The 21,561-nt window shown below is 43.4% G+C and overlaps 1 long non-coding RNA gene across 1 annotated transcript in view; it reads left to right on the top strand.

Annotated features, from left to right (window-relative positions):
• The window catches only part of LOC126175450 (uncharacterized), a 315,520-nt gene that overhangs the window by 262,363 nt on the left and 31,596 nt on the right, over nucleotides 1-21,561 (top strand). Inside the window, exon 2 of the long non-coding RNA XR_007535568.1 lies at nucleotides 3,832-3,884. This is a non-coding gene — a long non-coding RNA (uncharacterized LOC126175450). The remainder of the gene's footprint in view (nucleotides 1-3,831; nucleotides 3,885-21,561) is intronic.

Genomic DNA, 21,561 nt, shown 5'->3' with positions numbered 1-21,561 from the left:
CCATTAATGCTTGCTCAATGTACAAATTCAGTAAGCAACAACCATGTCTGATTCCTTTTTCGCTGTTTCATTTACTAACCATAAAATTATTTCTCTCAACTTCCCTGTATTTTCAACTAAATATTACACACTGTATCTCCCCTCATTCTCCTTTCTGTCAAAGTCTCCGGACAGCGCAACGTATATCAACCACTTTCTCTCTCAACTTGCTATTTCACAATATAACGCCAATAAGTACATTTATATTTCCTACTTTCACTATTATTATTATTATCATCATCATTATTACTATTATTATTAGCAGCATTAGTAATAATAGCAATAGTAGTAGAAGTAGTAGTAGTAGTAATGCTAATACTATCAGTGCTATTCGTTCTTAGAAATGTTATTCAAAATGCCCCTAGATACACTATGTGATCAAAAATATCCGGACACCTGGTTGAAAATGACTTAAATGTTCTTGGCGCCCTCCATTGGTAATTCTGGCTTTCAGTATGGTGTTGGCCCACCCTTAGCCTTGATGACAGCTTCTACTCTCGCAGGCATACTTTCAATCAGGTGCTGGAAGGTTTCTTAGGGAATGACAGCCCATTCTTCACGGAGTACTGCACTGAGGAGAGGTATCGATGTCGGTCGGTGAGGCCTGGCACGAAGTCGGCGTTTTGCATCGTCGAAGATAAAAAAATTCTATTTTACTCTTTCGAACGGAAAGAATATATTCAGCGAGTCATTGATTTTCCTCATATTTGCACTATTTTAGAATATACCCATATGTAACAACTGCTACTCTAGGAAGTTGTGCGTCTAAAGCGTTTTAGAGAAATCGAGGTTCGATGTTTTACAAGCCTGGTGAATACCGTATTAGGCCGTCAGCGATGGAGTAGCTGTGTTAGGGCAACCGGCCAAAGCGGCAGGCTACCTGTACTGCATTACACTCATGTCATTTTCTCGTTTGTAGGATTCCGTGTCTGAATCGGTAAAAACGGAACCTTGATGAGATTATTCTGTTGTCCTTCCGTCTGTCCAACTGTTAATTCCCTGTTGCTCAGGAACGGATAGACATATCAAATTAAAATTTATGTCACATACTAAGGTCTACAGTCCTTTGGCGGCGTAAAACATCTAAACTTCCAGGTCAATGCAAACAACAGATGTTGTCACATATTTTGATATCTTTCCAGTATCCATACCAATAACAGGCAAGAATCGTCGACATTCTCGAGCTCGGTTTGGATGAAGTGTCTACATAATCAGGGCGAATCAAAAGGGGCTTTACAACTTTTGAATGATATAGAAGTTTATTGAGGTAACTTACAGAATCGGCAGATGCGTCATTTTGTAGCAAACAGCCTCAAGTTTCACATAAAAGTGTCACATTTCATTTTGGTTCGAAGTGACTACCATTTGTGGTGCGGCAATATTCCACAGGTAATCGATGTCTTCCCACACTCGTTGCAGCAAATCGGGCGTAAGTTGTGCCACACAGCATGGATTCAATTTTATTTGCTAAGGAAAGAGCATACACGAGGCCTTTAATGAAACTCCAGTTTGTCGAGCCAGATGGCCATTCGGTTGCCCCTTTATAGCCAAACCACCGACATGGGAAGCGATTATCGAGGAAACCTCGGACTTCCGTGAGGAGATGAGGTGATGCACAATTGCTGGTAGTAAACCATCCCATATTTGCCATCTTCATCGATCTGTGGAATTAAAAAGTTCATGAAAGCATAACACGCAGCGTGCACCCTCCGCACCAGTGAAAGTAGCCATTGTAACAGTGTAGTACGCTGGCGCTCCTGTTGGCGGAATGGGGTACTGAGGTACTACGTGAATCAAACTTGATGTTGTTTGGTACAAAATGACACATCCACCGTTTCTGTAAGTTAGCTCAATAAATTTCTATATCATTCCAAAATTATAAAGTCCTTTTTGACTCACACTGTGTAAGTAAACTTTTACGGAAGCCTCGGTGCTCGAGTCCGACGGGCTCTTATCCAAATTTTTTTAATTTTTTTCTAATCTTCCACTAGACACTTCTATCGTTACTATCAATCATGTTGCTCCAGAAAGAAACAATAATAAGACTGATGATAATGGTGCGGTGCATTCGAGGCCAGATATAATAAGGAAACATGATGAAATAAATGTTTATCTATCGATATTTCGTACGCGAGTCACAGTGAAATCATACCAAGCAATAGTTCATAACAGATCAGGGTGCTCTTTTGTTACGGTACACGGCGAAGATGATGTTTACTGTATTTCTGAAATGGAGACGTTATCAGGACCTTCAACGGCGACTGGAGAAACGTAATACGAGTATTAGGGGTAAGATAAGAAAAAAAAAACCAGTTTGGGGCAGACTCTTCCGACGCTTTAACCAGATGCGTTAATGCCGCTGGTCGACGGCTGGCGCTCTCGTGTGATATTCAACAGGCTCGTAAAACCGAGTTTCGATTTGTCGGAAACGTTTGAGAAACGGACCGTGCTACAGCAGCAGTTGCTACACCTAATTACGTAATGTAAGCTTGCGAAAAATGAGAAAAATTCAAGTGTTTGCTTCCCTTGGTAGTTGAATTCTGTTGAGACACTATGCTTCCACATCCCTTCCATTCTTTATAATATATATCTTACTGAACACATCCTTAGTTTTAATCACTCAGGTGTGTTTAACTACTGCTGCGCTATCACTATTGCTTTATTATTATTATTTTTGTTGTTATTATTATTCCTCAGCGTTTTCTCGATTCTTCTATGGGGGCGGCATCCCTGACGCCACCACGCCACCACGCCACTCCCACCGCCCACGCCTTACCCCCCGGGACGGAACCCGTGTACCCTGCCTCTCTGCGTTTAGAGTAAATCTCATGTTAAAATGTAAGAATGTTTTCTAACTGTTTGCGTCGCTTGTATCTGAGATTGGACGTGGGTACAATTGCGGTATTTACCTAGCTGGATGTGAAAAACCGCCTAAAGAGCACATCCAGGGCGGCGTCTCAACTGTTCATGTTGCTCATCTGCAAGGTGGATTCAATCCCTGTCGGGCTTGTCTCGTCTTACCCCGGAAGCAGCGCTTTAAAGCGCTCGGCTATTCGGGGGGAGGGGGGGCATTATTATTATTATTATTATTTCTTTCCTTTTTCAGACTTTGTCTGGTTGAAACTGGAAAGTGGCGCGGACCTTGATCAATCGTGACTTCCTTTTAACTGTACGGTATATGTTACATTGCATTTAGGAACTTTCGGGTAATTAAACATGTATCAATAATTACAGATTTCTGCCGTTGTATATATACGTTTGGATGTAGCTGTATTGCGTTGATGTACTGGTAGATATTGTGTGGTATGACTCCTGTAGTTGATAGTATAATTGGTATAATGTCAACTTTATCCTGATGCCACATGTCCTTGACTTCCTCAGCCAGTTGGATGTATTTTTCAATTTTTTCTCCTGTTTTCTTCTGTATATTTGTTGTATTGGGTATGGATATTTCGATTAGTTGTGTTAATTTCTTCTTCTTCTTCTTCTTCTTCTTCTTCTTATTATTATTGTTGTACTAATTATGCTGAAAATATTAACATCAGATGAAAATCATTACATTATCTAATTTTGCACTTTTATTCATCTTACCTCTCAGAGCATTATTTGGGACACTGATAATTAAAGTGTAATATTATTTGCAAACAAGTATGTACTTTTAATCATACATCATAGCTAAGCTGAAGAAATTAGTACATTAGAAAATGCTCAGTGCGCCGAATAATCCTGAAAAGGTAAGAACAATCAAGTAATATAAAGCAAATGTAAAATGTCGGCCTTCAATGTTTTCAGAATGAAGAAGAAAACTCACTAATGACGCTGAACCCGTGGCGTGACATAATCAGGTAATTATAAGCCAGTCTAATTTTTAAATAAAGCTGCCCTCTCTTCAAAGATATTTTATGAAGGGAAGACGGTGGAAAGCAAACAGTTCTGCGGGCGCCCTAGATGATAGCATCGTAGTGGTACAAGGTGGCCTGCCCGGTTAGCCGTTCGGTCTAACGCACGGCTTTCCGGTTGGGAAGGAGCGCATGGTCCCCGGCACGAATCCGCCCGGCTGACTTGTGTCGAGGTCCGGTGAGCCGGCCAGTCTTGGATGGTTTTTAGCCGGTTTTCCATCTGCCTCGGCGAATGCGAGCTGGTTTCCCTTATTTCGCCTCAGTTACACTATGTCGGCGATTGCTGCGCAAACAAATTCTCCACGTACACGTACACCACCATTACTCTACCATGCAAACATAGGAGTTACACTCGTCTGGTGTGAGACGTTCCCAGGGGGGGGGGGGGGGGACCCCCCTGAAAGAGTGGTTCGATGTGGGGCGGCGGAGGGGTGAAGTGGACTGCGGTAGTCGTCGTGGGTTTTGGATCACTGCGGCTGCGGCGGGGACGGAGCCTTTCCGTCGTTTCTAGGCCCCCGGTTAATATACAAAACAATACAGTGGTACAAGGTACATATACGTTGTATGCAATTCGAGGCATCGAGGTCAACATCGAGGTCATTAGAGACAGAGTTCGAGCTCGGATTGCGTCAAGGATAACAAAGGAAATCGGCAGTGCCCTTTCGAAGGAACCATCCCGGCATTTGCATGGAGTGATTTAGGGAAATCATTGAAAACCAAAATCTGGATGGCCGGACACAGGTTTGCACCGTCGTCCTCCCGCACGTGAGTCCAGTGTGCTAACCACTGCGCCATCTCACTCGGTTAAATATAGGAAAGAGTCATTTCACTACGCAATGCAATGCACACGAAATAAACCTTACAATGACATAGGTTGCAAGTGCTACTCTGAGATGAAGAGGTTGGCACACGCGAAGAATTCGTGGTGGAAGGCAACAAACCAGTCAGAAGACTGACAACTCAAAAAAACAAAAAACAATCTTTTCGGAAACCAATATCTCCCGGACCTCGACTGTAAGTCACGTGTGTGCCGCATATTTTTTATAGTTTGTCCAAAAACAGTACATACTTGCAAGGAGCGATCAAAAAGTTTCAACTTGAGGGCGTTGCTGCAGAGTATCGGCCTTATGCAACGTAGCCCGGGCCCGATGCGGGTAAATAAGCACCGACATGTAGGCAAGGGACTACTGCGGCATTCGTGTTTTTCCGACGTGCGTGCGGTAAATGTGGAATTATTTGTACGGGGGAGAGGGGAACTTCGTTCTATGATTTGAGGCTTTTCATATTATTCAGTGTGGCAAGCGCTGTTCTGCTGTAACATAGTATGTGGAATTTGCTACCCTTATGTGACATTAGCTGTTCAGAATGCCCTCAGTGGAGGTCACAATACTTCGGTTACTAAAAATTCCGTGAATTATGGCGACGTTACTACTAAATGCGTCGATACAGGACCAACATGCTGTTATTGTTTTCTTAGCTGCCGAAGGAGAAGCACCGGTAGTAAGGCGAAACGTCTAGGAAAACTGCGAAAGGAGTGCTGCTGATTCATAATAACACACGTCCCCATATCCCAATTGTCGTAACGCAGAAGTTTACGCCAACTCAAATGGGAGACACTCGGGCACCCGACCTATAGTCTTGATCGCTCCCCATGCGATTATCACACCTTCGGTCCCTTTAAAAAGGGCTTTGATTCTGGACGATTCCTATCGGACAAGGTTGTGGAGCAGGCAGTTACGGACTTTTTTACCCAGCAGGACAAGGTTAACCAAACGGGTATATTCAACTTGATGCGCTGGTGGGATAATTGCCTCAATGCTCAAGGCGATTTGGTCTGATTAGCATACCGATTCTGGACCGTATGGCATTCGAACGGAAACTTTTTGATCACCCCAAGCCCTTTATGTTAGGCAAAACAGTACTTTTTTCTCATTCCATCCAATGAGTGAGTGCGCTGTAATTCGCCATGTTCGTTTCAGCTAACACCTAAGAAAGGGCACTGGGCACCACTATCAACCTACATTATTTGTACGGGGGAGAGGTTCAAATGGCTCTGAACACTATGGGACTTAACATCTATGGTCATCAGTCCCCTAGAACTTAGAACTACTTAAACCTAACTAACCTAAGGACATCACACAACAACCAGTCATCACGAGGCAGAGAAAATCCCTGACCCCGCCGGGAATCGATCCCGGGAACCCGGGCGTGAGAAGCGAGAAAGCTACCCCACGACCACGAGCTGCGGACACGGGGGAGAGGGGAACTTCGTTCTATGATTTGAGGCTTTTCATATTATTCAGTGTGGCAAGCACTGTTCTGCTGTAACATAGTATGTGGAATTTGGTTCCCTTATGTGGCATTAGCTGTTCAGAATGCCCTCAGTGGAGGTCATAATACTTCGGTTACTAAAAATTCCGTGATGTGAGAGCAGTTGCTCAGAATGCCCTCAACAGATACGATTCTACTCAATAGATATCACATGTTGCATCCAGTGGCGCCTCAAACTAATAACCCTTGATGTTTGTCCTCTACGTCGCTCTACAGTTAAGACTGTCCAGCTGTGGTTAGCAAGTAGCGTTTGAAAGTTATGCGATTAACACTATACGACAGGCGGAAGAGGGACTCGTTCGTAAACACTGTTTTCCACTCTGCACGCCAGCAGTAGGGACAGTGTTCACGTGTCCAGTGTAGTCTGTGGCACTTGTGGTTTCTGCATAATGGATGCCAACGCAGTCGTACGCGTGATCAGTCGGGCCCGCAGCAGCCGTTGTTGAATCGCCAGCGCTCGCTGCGGTCTCCAACGTCGAGTCAACATTCTGCACACAAGACAACAACCTTCGGGTGATATACTCGAGTTGGTCCATCGCCGTGAACGGTGCCTTTTATCCACACATGCCACGACGGTGTTGTGAATGCACTGACGCCATTTCTCTGCGATGTTAACCACATACTGCTGGCACAGTGTTCTATATATCCTCCAACTCTATGTTCATTCGAGCCATTCCTTCTGGTTGCTGCTGTTTTCATAAACGTATGTAACTATGCATATGAAAACGACAGTGTGTCATCCTTTCCCTGTCAGGCTAAAGAAATGATATTATACTTGATGTGATCGGGTCATAATTTCTGGTAAACTGAACTACACTGATCTCTTGGGATTTCCAACCAAGTTAGTTTGTCGAAATGATCGCACATTTCGATGAGTTATCGTTACAACATTTTCCCCCAGTTACTACCGCTATTACAAATGTTATTTTTAGACCGTTTTATGAAAAATTTGTTGGATGTGAGGTCCGCCAGTTATGCAAAACACCGTTTTTTCTCAGTACCCAAACATGTTTCGGCACCACTGTGCCATCAACAGTGGGTTTTCGTTTTTATTTATTCTTTATATTTGGTGCGAATGAATTTTCCGGATCTCCTTTGTGTTAATTACTATAGGTAGCTTGTCATATTTTCGTGTGGCAAACACATTAAACACAGTGTGTTTTGGTGAAGTGAAAAGTGTTTTACTGCGTTATTTGTGGCAAATGCTTGTTATAGTTACGTGTGCATCACAGCACCTCACCATGATACGGAGAATGAAAGTGCTTGCCACACGAAAACATAAAAAGCTACCTGTAGTAATTAACACACAAGAGATCCGGAAAATTCATGCACACCAAATGTAAAGAATAAATAAAAACGAAAAATCACTGATGATGGAACAGTGGTGCCGTAAGATGTTTGGGTACTGAGAAGGAACGGTGCACTGAGTAACTGCCGGACCTCCCATCCAACAATTTTAACTGCAAACATGGCCAACACAAGGAGCTGCAAATCAAAATGATGGATATGTGTTATGATAGTTTTGCATTTCCAATGTTATAATTTCACAGAAAAAATTGTAGAAAATGGACAAAACTTTTTTATTTACAGTGTAACAACATAACCATAAAAATGTGTGGACAGAAAAAAATAATTTACGAAACAAGCGTTGTGCATGAATAAGAATTACAAACACAAACGGTGAATTTTATGATCCCACCCAACACATCTGATTCAATAAGCAAAGGCTGAAACGGAACGTTAAAGTGGCTGCCCTTCAAGTCGTTACTACGTCCACTGCAGCCACAGGAGCACAAAACAGCAATTTTCTCGCATTTTGTACGGATCTGTGTCCATATATTCAAACTCCAATGTGTTTCACTCGCTGTTTGGCTAATACGAGCAAACTATGAGAAATCAGAGTAAAAAGTTGTAGCTCTCCCTATCTTAACTAACGGGCCACGTTACTAAGCATGTAGCTCTTTCTACAGTAACGTTGTAACGATTTTTTGTAGAGAATGTTAGATAAGGACTTCAAAATTATAGGATGAAATGTTTTAAAATTATGATAGCTGTTTAACGTTCCGGCAGTTCGATATCTTTGTCAGTATTCCAGCCTTAATTAAGGAAATATTATTCAGTTATCATCGAATGGTAAGATATATACTCTGGAAAACCAAATTTGGGGTGATCACTGATTAGGTATACTTCGAGTCAGACCCTAAATAAGACTGCCCGAAAGGCAAGTGCTACACCACTGTCATCTAACTGCATAGTTGTCAGAAATTCTTAGACCGCGACGTGTACCCTGTCAGATGTTTTCTTTACTTCGTCACATTTACAACGCTTAGATTGCCGGGTGTCACCATATGATGTTGCTGCGGCGCGTGGACACTGCTACCCTACTACGAACGGATCAAAATAACAAAACACTACCCTCTGCAAGTGACTGTACGTTGAAACACAAGTACATTTCCGCATAGTTAACTCTTCTTTATTACTGAAGATAATGAAGCACGTGCATTTGCTTATAATTGAATCATAGAATTTTTTAACGGTGCTGAAAATCCCTTCTAAAGACGGTTTCAGTTAAAGCTTACGGACAGTTTGTCCAGAAAAAGGAGGAAAAGGAGGAAAATGAGTTAAATACCAGACTCAGTACCGCCGTCGCAGCGTGGTATCGCCTTCGCTGGCATGTACGCCGTTTATATAGTTACAGAAATTGTTGGTCGCCTTGCCTTTCACATATAGAATATTAATGACCTCGTTCTATGAGAACTGACATCGCAAATATTTACAAGAATTCTAACACTGGACTCGTCTTTTTACGAGCTATCCAATCCAATGCGCCCCTTTTTTGTTTTTGTTTTTAAATGAAAGATTCGATATAATTCTTCGGCAAATAAAAAAAATATGCACGAAAACAAATTACATTTCTCTGTTTGCCATCTTAATGTAGGCTGCATAAAGCATAGCTGAGAATTCATTTTACGGATATATCACACGACTATTTTCTACCTCTTATTTGCTAGAAAATCAATACTTTGAGAGACATTAGCTTCTACCATCGCTATAAAATGTGAAAAAATACGAAAATAAGAATGATAAAGTCAGCAGGGATAATTATTTTCTTTATAACCACATATATACTTTTTCGAAATCAGACACAATAAACCACAAAACATGCAATTACGTATCAAATTTATACATATTATAAAAATGTCTGGATGTATGATCCATATCTCCTCCTAAGCCATCGGACCGATTTCGACAAAAATTATTACACATATCACGTTGCGGGGGGAAGAACCACCAAGCTATCAAAGGGTAGGGGGTGGGGGTGAAAACGAAGTGTAGTCCACGACGGGCGAATACCCAGACTTAACTCATCCAGTATTTCAGAATGACAGCACTTAGAATTTGCATTAGTTTGTTGGTGCCACGTAACCTTCATTGAACTTGACATAGTTTCAATCTCTGCATAAATATCAAGAGCTCAAATGACAAAATGTTCAAATGTGTGTGGATTTCTAAGGGACCAAACTGCTGAGGTCATCGGTTCCTAGACTTGCACACTACTTAAGGGGGTAGGACGTCAAACAGACCGACTTGGAGCAGGAGAGCATCACAGCGCATTTTAATTTCTGAATCCTTCCTGGTAATGCTGACAAAGTTTTATGATTTTTTTTTTGTAAAAGTATACACAGTGGAAATTAAAATGTCCTGTGGTGCCTCTCCTGCTCCAAGTCGGTCCGTTTGACGTCCTACCCCCCTTAAACTATCTTATATTAACAACACATACACCCATGCCCGAGGGAGGATTCGAACCTCCGGCGTCGAGCGGTTAAAGGCGCTACAGTCTGGAACCGCACGACCGCTACGGTCGCTGGTTCGAATCCTGCCTCGGGCATGGATGTGTGTGATGTCATTAGGTTAGTTAGGTTTAACTAGTTCTAAGTTCTAGGGAACTGGTGACCACAGCAGTTGAGTCTCATAGTGCTCTGAGCCATTCTGCCTCGGGCATGGATGTGTGTGATGTCATTAGGTTAGTTAGGTTTAACTAGTTCTAAGTTCTAGGGGACTGGTGACCACAGCAGTTGAGTCTCATAGTGCTCTGAGCCATTCTGCCTCGGGCATGGATGTGTGTGATGTCATTAGGTTAGTTAGGTTTAACTAGTTCTAAGTTCTAGGGGACTGGTGACCACAGCAGTTGAGTCTCATAGTGCTCTGAGCCATTCTGCCTCGGGCATGGATGTGTGTGATGTCATTAGGTTAGTTAGGTTTAACTAGTTCTAAGTTCTAGGGGACTGGTGACCACAGCAGTTGAGTCTCATAGTGCTCTGAGCCATTCTGCCTCGGGCATGGATGTGTGTGATGTCATTAGGTTAGTTAGGTTTAACTAGTTCTAAGTTCTAGGGGACTGGTGACCACAGCAGTTGAGTCTCATAGTGCTCTGAGCCATTCTGCCTCGGGCATGGATGTGTGTGATGTCATTAGGTTAGTTAGGTTTAACTAGTTCTAAGTTCTAGGGGACTGGTGACCACAGCAGTTGAGTCTCATAGTGCTCTGAGCCATTCTGCCTCGGGCATGGATGTGTGTGATGTCATTAGGTTAGTTAGGTTTAACTAGTTCTAAGTTCTAGGGGACTGGTGACCACAGCAGTTGAGTCTCATAGTGCTCTGAGCCATTTTTGAACCTCCGGCGGGAGGGGCCGTGCAGTCAGTGACATGGCGCCTCTAGCCAAGCGGCCACTCCGCTCGGCCTCAAATGACAGATCAGTACTAAGCAACGACTGGAAAGCTGAAAGGCGCAAGGAATACACAGAAGGGGTCGACAACGGTAATTAAGACAATATTATTGAAAGGGAAGAGCAAGTAGAGGAGATGAAACGGCAGATAAGATACTGCGGGAAGGATTTTACAGAGCAGCGGAAGGAAGATGTAAGTCCAAACAAGACTCCGGGAAAGACGTCATTCCCTCAGAATTAGTGATATATATGGAGAGGCAGCGATGACAAAACTATTCCACTTGGTGTGCACAATATATCAGGCAGGCAAAGTCACATCAGACTTCAAAAACAAAGAAACAATCCAGTTTCAAATAACGCAGCTACCGACGTGTATGTGCATTACCAAACTGTCACATTAATAAGCTATTAATACAAAATACTGACACGAACTAGTTGTAGAAGATTGGAGAAACTGGTAGGAGCCGACCAGGGGAAAGCTCAAATTGGGTTTCGGAGGCATATAGGAGCGCGCAAGGCCACACTGATGCAGTGACTTATCTTAGAAGATAGACAACCCTACGTTTATAGTATTTGTAGACCTAGAGAAAGATTTTGATAATGATGACTGGAATAAACACTTTTAAGGTATCGGGGATAAAATGCAGAGAGCGAAAGATTACATCTTGTCCAGAACCCAGACGGCAGTAAACAATAGTGAAAGGGCATGAAAAGGAAACACTGGTTGAGAAGGGGGTGAAACAGGGTTGTAGCCTACCCCCGACGTTATTCAGCCTTTACATGCAGCAAGCAGTAAAACAAGCCAAAGTAAAAGGTGGAGAAGGAATTAATGTACAGGGAGAAGAAATAAAAACTTTGAGATTTGCCAATAACATGGTAATTCTGTCAGAGACAGCGAGGAACTTGGAAGAGCAAATGAGCGGAGTGGGTAGTGTCACGGAAACAGTTTATGAGCATCAAAGAAGTAAACCAAGGGTAATGGAATGTAGTCAAATTAAATCAAGTGATGCTGGTAGAATTAGATAAGAAAATCAGATATTAAAGTAGTGGATGAGTTTAGCTATTTGGGCAAAAAAATAGCTGATAATGGCCCAAGTACAGAGAACATATAATGCAGACTGGCAATAGGAATTTGTTAATATGTAATACAAAGTTGACTGTTAGGAAGTGTTTTCTTAAGGTATTTGTTTGGGGTGTAGTCTTCTGCGGAAGTGGATATTGGACGATAAGCAGTTCGGAGAAGATAGAAGTTTCTGAAATGTGGTACTATGTAAGAGTGCCGAAGTTTAGAGGGTTAGACCGAATGACAAATGAGAAGATGCTGAATCTAACTATGGAAAAAGGAAATTTATGGAAGAACGAAATTTATGGCAAAATTTAAAAAAAAAGACAGAACACATCATGAGACATCAAGGTGTGGTCGGTTAGGTAATGAAAGGAAGTTTTGGGTAAAATTGTAGACGCATGAATATAGTATTAAGGTTGAAACGAATGTAGGCAGCATTAGCTGTTTTTCAGAGACAAAATGGCTTGCATAGGTCACAGCAACGTTGAGTGCTGCATGAAATCTGTCTACGGAGCGAAGACCACAACCACAACAACAACAACAAAAACAACAATCAGCTTCGGTCAGGCGCCGATCTTCAAGTCACGGATTAATGTTAGATCAAGCTAATGGAGGGTTCCTTGGTGCCAAATATACATTTGGTTACAGTTTTTGAAGCCGTATACAACTACGTATGTACAAGAAATGTATTTGTAGTTGCGAATATGAACCACCTTCGGCTGTATATTGGAATGACGACAGTGAAAATTTGTTCCGGACTAGGCTCGAACCCCGCTTTGCGTGAGCGGTCCCCTTAACCTCTTCGGCCACCTGAACACGAACCACGGCCACAGCCAAATTTCCGTACGTCGTCGTCCACGTGCCACAACCTGCATTCGTTACGTTACGTATATTCCCGTCCAGGAAGGACATATTTACTGAGAGTCGAGGACGTGGTGTTGGCGAATAAATACAGAATAGCAGTGCCGATGTTGTTAAGTAATATAACACACATACACTGCTATTTCGTAATTACGTATTTGGTGCCAAGTGAACTAATTTTAACTTGAAATAGTATTAATGAGTGACTTGATGATAGCCACTTTACCGGAACTATACGTAGCTGAGTAAACATATATTACAGGGCTAAAGTATTCTGAGCTTGTTGAAAAGAAAAATAACATGTTGCCGAGTGATGAAAAGATAGATATCTTTTCGCTTGGGTTTCCAAGAAATGTGATCGCGATTAGGCACACGCAAAAGCGAGGTCTTACGGCATACGGAAAACCCGAAACTCATTTATCGGGAAGCGAAGTGGGTTTCGGTGGTTTTGCGGTAGGAGGCCCACGTGATAGCTGGGTGCGTGGCCACGCGGCCGCTTGCGGAAGCGTGGCAGGGGAGGGGAAGGGGGTGGGGGCCCCCACTCCGACAATTGCGCGGCAGCTGGCACGCCGCTTTGTAATGAGCGGGCGCGTGTGTGAGTGCGTATGCCATGATGGCCGCCGTCCCCTCCCCCGGCCATTGTTTCTGACGCCTGCCCCCACCCACCCCCCAGCAATGGCGGCACCGCCTGCAAGTGCGCGCGTGTACGCCATGCGTGGGGTGCGCGCACACGCATCTGCCGGAGCACTGACCCCGGCGCGCGGCCGCCGCTGCTCCGGGTCGTGGCTTCCGGAAGTGCACGTTAAGGCTCGACCCACAACGCTCGAGGGCCACTCGATGGAGACGAGCTGCGGCGCTGTCACATTCGTATGAGGACACTTATGCCCCTTCCAACCAACTCGCCTCTTCATCATTCCTGCTACCAGTATCACAAATTTGCACAGCGAATCGATCCACTGAAGGATTTTTTTTTCGCGACGTTGAGTGGATATATTCACAAACCCATTTTTATCGTGCATTAACACGAGGAAGTCCTGAAAAGTTACGCCTCCAAAATTTTATATGAAAACTCTCATGCAATACTCGCCATTAAAATTGCTACACCAAGAAGAAATGAAGATGATAAACGTGTATACATTGGACATATATATTACACTGGAACTGACATGTGATTACATTTTCAAACTATTTGGGTGCATAGATCCTGAGAAATCACTACCCAGAATAACCACCTCTGGCCGTAATAATGGCCTTGATACGACTGGGCATTGAGTCAAACATAGCTTGGATAGCGTGTACAGGTACAGCTGCCCATGCAGCTTCAACACGATACCACAGTACATCAAGAGTATTGTGACGAACCAGTTGCTCCACCACCATTGACCAGACGATTTCAATTGGTGAGAGATTTGGAGAAGTGATGGCCAGAGTAGCAGTCGAACATTTTCTGTATCCAGAAAGGCCCGTACAGGACCTGCAACATGCGGTCGTGCATTATCCTGCTGAAATTTAGGGTTTCGCAGGGATCGAATGGAGGGTAGAGCCACGGGTCGTAACACATCTGAAATGTAACGTCCACTGTTCAAAGCGCCGTCAATGCGAACAAGAGATGACCAAGACTTGTAACCAATGGCACCCCATACCATCACGCCGGGTGATACGCCAGTATGGCGATGACGAATACACGCTTCCAATGTGCGTACACCGCGATGTCGCCAAACACGAATGCGACCATCATGATGCTGTAAACAGAACCTGGATTCATCCGAAAAAATGACGTTTTGCCATTCGTGCACCCAGGTTCGTCGTTGAGTACACCATTGCAGGCGCTCCTGTCTGTGATGCGATGCAGCGTCAAGGGTAACCGCAGCCATGCTCTATGAGCTGATAGCCCATGCTCCTGCAAACGTCGTCGAACTGTTCGTGCAGATGGTTGTTGTCGTGCAAACGTTCCCATCTGTTGACTCAGGGATTGAGATGTGGCTGCACGATCCGTTACAGCCATGCTGATAAGATGCCTGACATCTCGACTGCTAGTGACACGAGGCCGTTGGGATCCAGCACGGCGTTCCGTATTACCCTCCTGAACCCACCGATTCCATATTCTGCTAACAGTCATTGGATCTCGACCAACGCGACCAGCAATGTCGCGATACGATAAACCTCAATCACGACAGGCTACAATCCGACCTTTATCAAAGTCGGAAACGTGATGGTACGCATTTCTCCTCCTTACACGAGGCATCACAACAACGTTTCACCAGGCAACGCCGGTCAACTGCTGTTTGTGAATGAGAAATCGGTTGTAAACTTTCCTGATGTCAGCACGTTGCAGGTGTCGCCACCGGCGCCAACCTTGTGTGAATGCTCTGAAAAGCTAATCATTTGCATATCACAGCATCCTCTTCCTGTCGGTTAAATCTCGCGTCTGCAGCACGTCATCTTCGTGGTGTAGCAATTTTAATGGCCACCTTTCTAAATAAAACAAAAGTTATTGTCTACATCTTTATTATTCATATGTGCATATTTCCAGGCCTCTGCCGCCAGAGGACTCCGAACTGTAGCGTGTAACATGGCCGTGTGTTACGTAGCAGCCCTGATCGGCCAGAACATTATGACCTCCGACCTACTATCAACATAAACCCGTCGAGGCCACAGCAGCGTCACCTGGTGAGGAATGACTGCTAGTCAGATACACGCACAATGCATGTTGTATCAATGTGCCTGCTGTCCGAGTGTCGAACGGAACTGGGTGTTGTGTTATGTCCTTAGGTTAGTTAGGTTTAAGAAGTTCTAAGTTCTAGGGGACTGATGACCATAGATGTTAAGTCCCATAGTGCTCAGAGCCATTTGAACCATTTGTAGAACGGAGAAGGCGCGCGATCTGAGTTTGACCGAGGGCAGATTGTGATGGCCCGGGCCTTCGGCACCAGCATTTCAAAAACTGCACGAGTATCTCCAACACGTGGCGAAACCAAAGTGAAACCACGTCCAAACGTCGTCGTGTTGGGCGCCCACCCCTCATTACACACATCGGGCGTCGTAGGACGGGCAGACTGGTAAAACAGGACAAGCGGCGAACTTTGTCGGAACTAACATCAGACTTTAAAGCTGGACAGAGTACAAGTGTGTCTGAAAACACATTGCAGCGATCACTCCTTACGATGGACCTCCGCAGCCGTCCACCCGTGGATGTGCCAATGTTATCACCACGACATCGGCAACTACGACTCAACTGGGCACGTGACCATCGGCACTCGGCGTTGGCGCAGTGGCAGAACGTCGCACGGTCTGATGAATCCCGATGCCTTCTTCAACATGCCGATGGGAGGGCGCGAATCCGTCGTCTTCCAGGGGAACAGCTCCTAGCTCCTTGAGACCTGTACTGCGGGATGGTGCAAGCTGGTAGCGGCTCGATTATGCTGTGAGGGAACATATGGGCATACACGGGTCCAGTGGAGCTTGTGTAAGGCACCATGACGGCCTAGGAGTGTCATACACTGGTTGCAGACCAAGTACACCATAACTATCATATTTGCTGACGCTGGGTCATTTTTCAACAAGATAACGTGCCATGTCGCTAGGCCAGTAGTGTGATGGAGTAGTTTGGAGAACAATTGATGTGTTGGATTCCCAACCCACCAGATCTGAACCTGGTCGAACACATCTGGGATGTCATTGAACGTATCGTCAGAGCTCGTCGCCCCCTCCCCGGAATTTACAGGAACTAGGTGACTTATGTGTGCAGATGTGTTGCCATTGCCAACAGCCTCCAGCGACCTACCAAGGTCTCATAGCTTCCAAGCCACGACGCGTCGCCGCTGTTATCGGTGCCAAAGGTGGACATACTGGCTGTTAGGTAGGTAGTTGTAATGCTCTCGCTGATCAGTGTATGTCGATGCTTGAGAAACAGCGTGCTGTAGCCAAGTTTCTAATTAGTTGAGTTCGTTCACACATGGAGCACCCTCCCTTCAACATGACAATCCTTCATCACACACGAGCACTGCCTTGGGTTGACTGCCTTCGATCATCCCCCATACAGTCCCGACTTGCCCCATCAGACTTTTATTTGTTTCCAAAACTTAAAGAACAACTTCGACGACTTTGACAGTGACGAAGCGGTGCAAGCAGAGATGAGGTTGTGGCTCCGTCAACAGAGTCAAACATTCTAGAGTGACTGTATCAACAAAGAAGTATCTCGTTGGGAGATATATGTTCGTCACCAGGGTGACGATGTTAAGAAATAAATATGTAATCATGAAGAGTAGAGAAGTAGAACGTTAATAACGTTTGTGTTGTTTATAAGAATCCAGAGGAATTGCTTTTCAGCACACCCTCGCAGTTCAAGTATAAGGAAAAGAAGAGACTCCAATAGTTTGAAATGTGATTCTATAGAAGGATGTTGAGAAATAGATGGACTGATAAAGTAAGAAATTAGGAGATTTTCCGTAGAATTATTGCAAAACACTTAATAGAAACACAACCTTTGCCTCTGGTAGAATGGTAGGCCTTTTACAGTCTGCTGCCATTATGAACTGACGAGTTGGACTGGTAAAGCTGTATGACACCGAAGGCACTGAAAATTAAATCGGGTGACATTTTATTCACCAACTTCAATATGGGATTGAGACCCGTAACTATAATTTGGCCGTATTTGGTCCTGTATCTAGGTGTCGAAGTAAGTTTCCATTCTGCTAATAAACAACACCTTTAGTTCGAGACCCCACAGATGCTCTTCCAGAATATTGTAGGATACCAATAATCAGTGCTAGGGCTATAAAGCAAGTAATTGTCTTAGCTGGTAAATAGCCCACCCATGAAAGGTCCGTCCGCGTGTTTAAATCCGTAGACAGCAAACAGTCTGAAACTACTACAGAGTGTGTTTTAGTGAGTTCTCTTCTGTTTAATGAAACATTTTATTCATTTCGTGCCCTCAGTTACTCTGTTTCTAACGCGCTGTCGAATACGTAACGACATACACTGTGACGTTGTAGGGGGATCCTGTAAATCAGCAACTACAGATGGAAGATGGTGATTGAACGAAGCTCTCCGTGGTGCTTAATTTTTTTTATTATGGCTTTGCATGGCGTGGAGACATTTCTAGCACACAGTTATAATCTTCTCAGAAATTAATAGCAATAAAAAAATGAGTTTTAACGTTCACGGAGAATTCTTACAGTAAACACCTGTTACTGAGTAATATAGCTTAAAGAGAAATTAATTTTTATATATTGCTTCATAGAGAGAGATTTCAGGTAAGAGGTTCTACTTGGTTCCATTCTTACATTTAGGAACGGCTGCCAAGTTCTTTATACACACATGAGGACTGAAGTCTCGTGGGACAGCTATTAGGGAAGCGTCATACAATTCGCTTTCTACAGAGATTTTGTATTTAATAAACAATGCAGAACTTTTTCGTCCACCTAGAATGTGTTTTGAAAATAAACAAGGCTTGGTAAATGTTCTTAAGATACATCTAAGATAGCAGAGAAACCCAGACCGAAAATTCTGTGACAACAGCGTAGAACTTTTCCCCTCAGGGAGTAGTATGGCCTCATTAAATGATACTCATACTCATATCCAGCGGTCACAGACCCTGCAGATCACGCGCTGCTTCCACAAACTGTCCCCATTCCTTTCTCTTTTGCGCTCGGTTCGTCCACGGCTCTTCAGTTCCTAATTTCATTACATTCGATAGTAAGTGCGATAAATATTAATAACAAGTAATCAAATGAATTGAAAAGCGGAACTAGTTGCCTGCTGGTCAATGCAGTGTGTCATTCGCACCTGACTACTGGAATTACCATTTGCGTCGCAAGTATTAGGCTTTATCCAACTCAATTGCCTTTCACTTTCGAAGGAGGATAGCAACGTAGCATGTACAATTTGTTCGCATTCAGTTCATTTACGGGATTTTACTTGCATGAAATAACAGAAAGTAAACTGCCATTTATAAAACAAACTTTAATCGTTTCCTTTTACAATTTTCGAATGTCCAAATTAACTGTGTATCGCATTGGAAGAGAAGCTGGAGGGAAACGCGTACTACAATTACAAAGTTTTATTGGAGGCAACTATAGAAATATGCTGGAAGATCGTCGGAAGTTCATAAACGAAAAAAATAATTTTTTTCAAGACTGTGAGAACGTATCATAGGCGAATGTTTTGAAAATCATTATTACTGAATAAGACAGCAGACAGCAGATAATGGCCGATAACAGCAGAAAGGTGAGAACACGATTGCCCCCAGAATTTATTTCAGTCATTTTTCCCTTCCATTTGTTTTTTTTTTTCAGTTACCTTCTATACCATACTGTAGCAGTTCTTTCTACCTATGGCCCAAGTCTCATCTACCTATGTTACTTGGCAGCGAGACATCATGCGGAAGTTAGTTTTCGTCCTCAAGTTTTGCACTCCAGTACATATAACTGGTGTCTCTCCTATGAGTCGTTAGGCACATATACTCTGATTTTTGGACAGATATTTGCAGTTTTGGTTTTGAAACGTGTAGGCGGTTTCAGCTCATATAAATTCTGTCCGTCACGTCTTTCATACGATGCCCAGCGTCGACGAAATGCGTCGGTTTTGTTTCCTGTTCCAAACACGATTTTTTTTAAAATCGGAATTTTACGTGCCCATTTGATGGAACGCTACCAGATTAGTCTAGTATGATAATCGTTTTACCGATATATCTTAAGATGATGATGATGTTTCGTTTGTAGAGCGCTCAAATGCGCGGTCATCAGCGCCCGTACAAAGTCCCAATTTTGACACAGTCCAATTTTTACACAATCCAATCTAGCCACTGTCACGAATGGAGATGATGATGAAATGATGAGGACAACACAAACACCAAGTACCTGGGCAGAGATAATCCCCAACGCGGCCGGGAATCGAAACCAGGATCCCGGGATCCAAAGGCAGCAACGCTAGCCACTAGACCACGAACTGCGGACTATATTTTAAGAAGAACAGTGAAACACGAAGAATAACCAGTACTCGAGCAGCGACTGAGCAGCGCGCTTCTGCAGAGCGATAGAAGTCAGCGCCCCAGGGCGGGAAACACATCGACGATTTCCATCGACGCTGGGCGTCACATCGATATTTTCTCATACACACTCGATAACGACCTAGGCTTTGAAAAAGGCCGGTACTGAAAACGAAATGGGAAAACGTATTTATTTCTGACAATAAAGGAACCAAGGAATGGCCTCGATCTCGGTGGAGAGGAAATCTTAAGTTTCCTCAGGTAAATGTTCCCTTCCATCATCTTTAATCCATCATCTTTAAGTTTGGAATTATTTCCAAAGTGATAAGGTAACACTTCTTTGTTCTTGCAGGTTACAGGCTAATCGTTACATGACGGAACTCACCCGCATCGTTTTTTTAATTTCATTCACCTATAATTCACTGCCAAACGTAGGACGATATCTCTTACGTGGGCCCTCCACAATGCTCATTTTATCCCTTCATCATAACATTGCGCTATTAGAGGGACCACTTCAGTCGAAGCATTAGCCTGATTTAGGCAAAGACTGGGGGAAAACTGTGCTTTGCGAATATATCATCCATTATTATACAGAAATTATTTACAGAAGTTACTGAGAACTGAGATGAAATGATCGGTAGGTGTTCTGAATTCCTCTCCATCCCCTTCTATAAAAACGAGACCAGACTTTCATTGTTTCTTCGGGACACTGGACTGAATGAACATACATCATTACTGGAACATGGAAACACATCCCTCATATAGGAGTATTTGCTAATCACCATCTTTACTTACACCGACGTCCAGCTCTGCATACTAAATATAGAAATATTATACTTAACATACTTTGAAACGACGCAGTTATAATCCCCAATCTTTATTTTCTTTATTGTTTCACAACTATTTCTTCTCAACATAAACGAACACCAAAAATGTTCGATAACGACTATCACTAAGGCGCCTGTTAGGCTTGGCGGTAGTGTACGTTGCTTCCCCGTCAAGTGATCTGTCTTTTATTACATAACTTTCAGTCGCGACATTGTGAAATAACTACGATCTTTTTTATGAGGGTCTTCCACAGTGAATTTATTGTTTGAATATCGTAACCATGGAGATAATCGGCCGGAGAGTAATGTCAATGATTTCTTGAATACATATCATGTCGTTTACTTATGAATTTGTAAAGCCGAAATTGGACTGGGGCTGAGGGAGATTGCCAGAGTAATACAGCCCGTTATCTTCAACCGTATTTTTTTTACTATACTTAGGCGCTTTGCATGAGTAGTACACCTTCAAAGTAAAAGCCATGATATTTCATTCGTTAATCGATTCAGAAAATTGATCGACTGAAGTGTTTTCCTCTAAACTGCTAACCCCAGACACGCGTTGATTGCACTAACTTACGCAGTCTTCTCTGAGTGTACACAGTCGTCCAGTAAATAAGGTAGGTAATAGCTTATACAATAATGACATCGTGCCAGAGGAAAACTTATGATGGAAGTCTCACCAACCTTGATCGTTATTAACTGTATGTAAGAGCTGGTCTCGTAAAAACATTACTGAACGTCTTCTCATTACGATGCAGTGTTTCATAATATCGTGAAGTGCAGTATGTAAATATGTCCCTATTGACCTCTCAGGGAAGTCCCTA

The sequence above is a fragment of the Schistocerca cancellata genome, chromosome 3 (assembly GCF_023864275.1).
Source record: "Schistocerca cancellata isolate TAMUIC-IGC-003103 chromosome 3, iqSchCanc2.1, whole genome shotgun sequence".
Classification (NCBI taxonomy): domain Eukaryota; kingdom Metazoa; phylum Arthropoda; class Insecta; order Orthoptera; family Acrididae; genus Schistocerca; species Schistocerca cancellata.
The sequence above is the reverse complement of the archived record's forward strand: the minus strand, read 5'-3'. Positions and strand labels throughout refer to the sequence as shown.